General features: G+C 43.3%; 1 long non-coding RNA gene across 4 annotated transcripts in view; it reads right to left on the reverse strand.

Moving 5' to 3' along the window:
* The window catches only part of LOC109969025 (uncharacterized), an 18,243-nt gene extending 14,414 nt beyond the window's left edge, over nt 1-3,829 (reverse strand). For 3 of the 4 annotated variants that reach the window (XR_002276220.1, XR_002276217.1, XR_002276218.1), the window contains exon 1: nt 3,364-3,829. This is a non-coding gene — a long non-coding RNA (uncharacterized LOC109969025). The remainder of the gene's footprint in view (nt 1-3,363) is intronic. The other variant, XR_002276219.1, reaches the window with a different exon arrangement.
* Nucleotides 3,830-6,629: the final 2,800 nt, after the last annotated feature.

The following is a 6,629-nucleotide window of genomic DNA, read 5'->3' on the forward strand; positions in this document are numbered from 1 at the left end:
CCCCTCCTTGAACCGCCACCTTATTGTGGTGGAGGGGTTTGAGTACCCGAGTGATCCTAGGAGCTATGTTGTCGGGGGCTATATGTCCCTGGTAGGGTCTCCCAAGGCAAACAGGCCCTGGGTGACGGGTCAAACTAAGAGTGGTTCAAAAGCCCTTTATAAATAGATTAAAATCAAGGACCGTGATGTTGCCCGGCATGGCGCAGCCGGGGCCCCACCCTGGAGCCAGGCCCGGGGTTGGGGCTCAAATGCGAGCGCCTGGTGGCCGGGCCTCCCCTCACGGGGCCTGGCCGGGCTTAGCCTGAACGAGCAACATGGGGACGTCCTCCCATGGGCCCCCCACCTGCAGGAGTATCCATAAGGAGCCGGTGCACAGGGGATTGGGCAGCAGTCGAAGGCAGGGGCCCCGACGACCCGATCTCTGGACACGAAGACTAGCCCTGGGGACATGGAATGTCACCTCGCTGGTGGGGAAGGAGCCCGAGCTTGTGCAGGAGGTTGAGAGGTATCGGCTAGATATAGTCAGGCTCACCGGGCAGCGACAGTGACACCTGGATCCTACTCTTATCATTATTCAAACATCCACATTAATGATTCTGGCAAACTGCAATACAAAAAAAGTTACCATCCATCCATTAATCAATTATCTATAATGCTTATACTGCAGAGAGGCGAGGTGGGCTGTAGCCAATCCCAGCTGACACTCAGCGAGCCCAAAAAAAAAAGTGTTTTGTCTCATGGGCCACATTTCATTTTACCGAGTTTGACTGGTTTAAATGCAGTTTTGTATATACATTTGCAACACTGTGATAGATGCTGCTATGAAAGATAACATGGTGTTGCTGATTTCAGCCATTCTGGCCAACGCCCTCACAGGATATGTATACATCACGCTGTGACTCTGGGTGTCCTCTATGGTTCAGTGTTATCCTTCACATCTACATAAGCAGTAATAGAGGGATAAAAATGGAAAACATCAGAGAGGAAGATGGATTTCAAGAGGCTGGAGGGGAAAAGGGCAGGAGACAGAGAGAGAGACTGGTCCCAGACAGACAAGTGAAGAGAAGCAGAAGTTGATGAAACAAGATGTCACCACTGATGGGTCATTACACCCAAGTAAGCATGGGACACTAGCTGGGCCTACATTGAACCCCCTCTCACTCTTTTTGTCTCGACACAAAACTACAAAATGTGCTGCTGCCTTAATGTCTCAGTATCACATTTGGCGATTGTCCTCACGGTACAACAAATCACGGCAGTTCAGCGTTGCACCTCTCCTAATTGGCTATATCCACATACACGTGTTTACACCCCCAGGTCAATTGAATTAGCTCTTACAATGAGCCTGGGTGCTGCATATCGAAGGCAGCTGAGCACACTGGGGCATAAACTGGCACAAATCTGGTGAATCCAGTGAAGAGGGTTTGCACTTTACAGCACATGCATCCAGTATTTGTGTAACAGTCCCTTGCTACACTGATCCTGTTGCTCATTATCACGACTCCAGCCTGCACGAAGACCAGGGCAACAGCAGCTATGATGCCACGTCAGTGGGTCGAAGATACGAGATCAAAAAGCAACATTAATATACAAATTCCTAGAGAGAGTTTAATAGCAAAGCTCAACAATTATTGAATTTAATGGTTACTCATTATTTGGGGAGCACGCACACATTGCCTGTATCACACAGCCACTGACCACATCCGAGAGATGAGCCAATTAAGACTTGGGGATGGAGAAAATATGTCAGTTTATGGAAGACCTTTGGATATTTCTCAAAACAAGTGTCTAGAATCAAGTGTGTGAATGATTTAGAGCAGTAATTTAATGTATGTTTCTACTGACGGACAGAGAAGCCTGATTAAGTGCTGCGATGTCAATATGACAGAGCTGGATAAGCATCTGTTGGTTCCTTAGGCTGTTCAGTGGCAGGGAACAGAGAGGTCATCGCTTAAGGAACACCACTGTAACAGATAGAGCCACTTGACTGTGAAGTGTTAGTGTTCACTGTCCTGTGTCAGCTACTCATACATACACACATAATCTTACTGCACTGTGAGTAGAATATCAGAAAAACTCACTGACAAGCTCTGTTTATTTACAATGCAATTAGCTGATCTATTCTTATGTCAAAAAGTGTTGTAGATGTAAATATAGTTTGCATATGTGTGTTTATGCATTTTCTATATTATACATGAGTCAACAAGCATTACTTTGACTCACAAAATAAAACCAGAAGTGCATGGAAATGAGCAGACCCAAAACTCTCTCACTAGGGCTTTGCCATCTCTGTCAATCAAAGAAAAAATGCCCAACTAATGTAGTCGGTGCTGGATAGAGTTTTCACACATGAAGAGGGGAGCAGCCCAGGGGGACCTCACATCAGCCTTCACGTGTGCATTTAGACTAGTGAGTGGAACTAAAACCTGGCTCACAAACCAACATGCCTCGGCTCCACTGGGACACACAGAAGTGACAATAATAACCAAATTAACCATGCACATGCAGGCTTCAGCCTGTTGAGCTGATGTTACTGAGCCATGGGCTCAGTCAGCGGCCCTGAGTCCACTCTGGTCCACTGATTCACGGCAGTACAACAAGCCATCATGTAGCCAGGATTCTCTACTGTGAAATTAGACTGGGGTGTGAAGGTGGAAAAGCCAAGCAAACATGAGGTTGAAACACAGTGTCACACTCGCTCGTCTGTCTCATTCCTGTGCCTCAACAATGTCAAACTCAATAAAGAAGAAAACTGTACACGATCAGAAGCGTCTTGGCCTGTCGGATGTGACTAATGTGTTATCTTTGGTTCTTTCATATTAAAAAGCCATCTCCTTTATCTCTAGCCTGAATTATTAAGCCATGTACCGTACACATCACTCAGCCAAGGTATATTCAAGCTTCTTTTTTTTTTTTTTAGCTAAAAAGGTAACAAAAGACCAAGAAAGTGCATCTTAACCTCCTGCAGTGTAGGAGGTAACTAACTAACTTCATAAATGTATTCCTCCTCATTACTGTGTCATTTTAACATTTACTGTTTGGCTCTAATAGCATCCACAGAAGCCACAGTGCATGATCCACACAAACACACACAGCCATACACAAATCTCCTCTGAGACACAGATGAAACCTTTCTGTGACACTAGCAAACCATTTTCTCTTTCTCCGCTTCTCTTACAGTCGCCCATATGTATTGTACATCATAAACGCACTAAAACAGCATTTACACAGGCAAGCACACGCATATATGTATGTCACAGAGGTCAAAGAACAAACACGTGAGCAGGCATAGCTTTAAGCGCTAAAGGAACTTGAGGCACACAATGAATGGCAAACACACACAGTGACACTTCTCGTTGTTACCTTAACCTTTCGGGCCTTGGCTGACATCTCAAGGTACAGACTCCAGTTTTAGTGTCCACGGCCACAAATAGCAACTGAAACAGCGTGGGCTTGCAACGAACTGGTCTAAAGCACTGTCACCACGCCAGGCCTAGTTATACTCTGCCTGTTTGAGGCACGCTGATTACATATTACACAAACGCACACACAATACCTTGACTGCAGGGTATGTCTAAACTCACCACGCAGAAGCAGGTCGCTGCATTAAACACAAGCATATGCTAGGAAGGAGTCTTAGCACTTCACTAGACTGGGCTTCAGCACGCTACACTAGTCCGTGTTCCACTGCATTACGTTGGGCAGAGCAGGCTAACGCTAGCTGCTGCACTGCCACAGTGTAACAAGTGGGGCCTTGCTAGCCGGATGCTAGGCTAAGCTAGGCTACAGCAAATCAAGGCCTCCTGCAGTCACTGGGGTGAGAGCCCATTTTCACAGTTTACACCCGACCTGCTAATGGCTGATCATTCATTCATGCTCTCTGTTGATTGCGCAGGCAGGGGGTTGGCCAATCGTACAGTTCGCTAATGTACCGTACATAGTGAGGATAATCGGTGAAAGCAATAAGCATAATGATGTTCTGTTGTCCATGAAAACTGGAGTCTGGTAATCTGGGAATACTGAGTTGTACTTTGGATGAGAACAGGTTGGGAAGTAAAAGACAAGATCTAATCAAAGCACAACAATTCTGAACTTTTAATCAGTGAAATCTATGGGTGATAGTATGGAACAGGGAACAGATGTCTCATGCACCTCAGTGGGTGACTGTGGTTCAGTGGGTAGAGCAGTGGTCTCCCAACCAGAGGGTTGGAGGTTGGTTGGAGGTTCACGTCATGGTGCCTACAGTCCACATGTCGAAGTGTCCTTGGGCAAGACACTGAACCCCCAAGTTGCCCCCTGTGGTTAGAGCCATCAGTGGGAGTCAGTGCCGCAGATGTCTACCTTGTTTCTGTACCGGAAACAAATTCCTTGTGTGTGTAACATACTTGGCCAAACAAAGTGATTATTGTTATAATCAGTTGACTGCAATAGGACTTAGACCTGTTCAATCCCTACTAGTGGAGTTTTGTTGGGTGCAGGTGCTTCATTTAAACCATCTAATAATTAAGACAGGCCAGTAAAGACCAAGTGTCTGCAGTCACTGAAGGAGAGAATTTTTTTAGTAAATAGTAATAGTAAATCCAGCATACATTTAGCATAATGTAACTTTTAAAATTTACTTTAGCAAGTTAATTGTAAAACACACAGTTGAAATGCTGGATATAACAGAGCAGGGGAGACGGGGATGATTGTAACACATTTAGTTTGAGCATCACTATTTCAGTGGTTGTTTGTGCTAGGTCTTTCAAAATTTGATACATGGTGCCCATATATGTCTACCACAAATTAAACCCCCTTGGACGATGACTACACAATCAAAGAATATGTGAGATAAAATCAAATGCAAAAGGTTCTGTTGTTACAACCTACCCCACTACTGGGGTGATTTGTAACACTAGCTGGGGATGGGTGTAACAAAAAGACAGTTTTCTGAAAGTCACACTATCTAATTTATGCAAGAATTTTATTGAATAATAAAGAATGAGTGAGTGAATAAAGGGACAAAAACACTTTAGGTTAGGTTAGGCTTAGGGTCAAGCACGTCATGGTTGGAGTAAGGGTTAGGGTAGGTCTCTAGGAACATAATCTAAGTCAGTGTAAAGACCTGCAAAATTATAAATACAAGGATGTGTGTGTGTATGTCTGGTGGGTGGGGGCTCTGTCTTTCAAAATGTGCATGTGTCACATAAAGGTTCAATCACTGTCACAGACGTGACAAATGTAGAGGGCTGCCACTGGGGTGCAGGATTTGTGGGCCCCAACTGACAAAGTACTTCCTTGACCCACACTTCTTTTGGCCTTGAGTTTGCAAATGAATTCATGCACACAATGCAGATATTTTCATCATCAGAGGTGGGGGTGGTCATATGAAGATGCACTGTTACAACCATGCCCACCTCAAACAGCCATTGCTTAGTTAACAGTTTTAACATGTGGGTTCGAAGTTAGCTTGAATGTTAAGCATCAAATTAAACTAGAGAAACTGCTCTTTTCAATTATGTAAGTCAAACCATTGTATTTACAATACAATAAAAACTAGTCAAAAATAATCTTGATAAAAATATTTACTTTTTTTAAATCTGAAAATCATTTATCTGAAAACCTTTGTTCATAAAATCCACGGTGTTTCTCACAGAGACATGCCACTCAAGCTCAGAAAGAAACTGAGGTCAGTTAACTGGACACCAAAGAACACGTAGAAAAGAATCTGTTTTGAGAATATGAGGTCCATGCAAAGAATAATGTTGATGAAGCAACTATTCAGTTATTTTAAAAACTTGTAGAATTGGCACTGGACCAGTGTGAAACAGAGGCAGACATGAAATCAGTTGATGGGGAGAAAATCTCACATTCCAGGCGACTTGTGAGGAGGGCAGGAAATGATTACATGCTTATGCTTATGCTTGCATAGCATATTTGAAACTCGAAAGTGCATTGATTTGCCACAGCTGCAGTTAAAGTATGTGTCATGTCAGTTCACGAAGGGCCCAGCAGTGCCAACAGTCAAAAGGGTATGATCTCTCAGCGTTTTGCTCTTCTCTATGCTCTATTACAGGAATGAACAACCATGGAGGGCAGAGACTACCGAGGCTTCCATTTTAACCACCACTAGCTGATTTGCTGATTAGCATAACTTAAAGCAGAGAGGAGGAAGTGATGAGTGAAATCAGCTAACGTAGTGTAGTGAAAGCTCAAAGACTCTTGGCCCTCTATGGAAAATGCTTATTTGAGCTGTATCATCTCAGTTATCTGGGCTCAAAATACACATTTCTCATCCAACAAAGACACTACACATTTTATGGATCTCCTTGGCTTCAAATCTATTTTTGTCTTATATTAGCTTCTTTAATTGAATCATGAATTAAATCTGATTTGTGTCATTAAGACTGCTATTATTTTTTGAGATGAAGTCCTTAATTTGGGTGTCATTTACTCTCTTACAGAGATGTATTTTAATGAACCTGTCAAATGTCTTTATACCAATGCAAATTAGTTACTACTTGAGAAACAACCTTCTAATATCAACAAGGTTTTTACGTAGTTAAAGGAATGAAGTCTTTTATAGTGTGAAAGACACTCAAGCTAATCTGTGACCATTAGTAAACCTGATTATGTCACTAATTAGTGAA

Source organism: Monopterus albus, unplaced genomic scaffold (genome assembly GCF_001952655.1).
Source record: "Monopterus albus unplaced genomic scaffold, M_albus_1.0 scaffold168.1, whole genome shotgun sequence".
NCBI classification, from domain to species: Eukaryota; Metazoa; Chordata; class Actinopteri; order Synbranchiformes; family Synbranchidae; genus Monopterus; species Monopterus albus.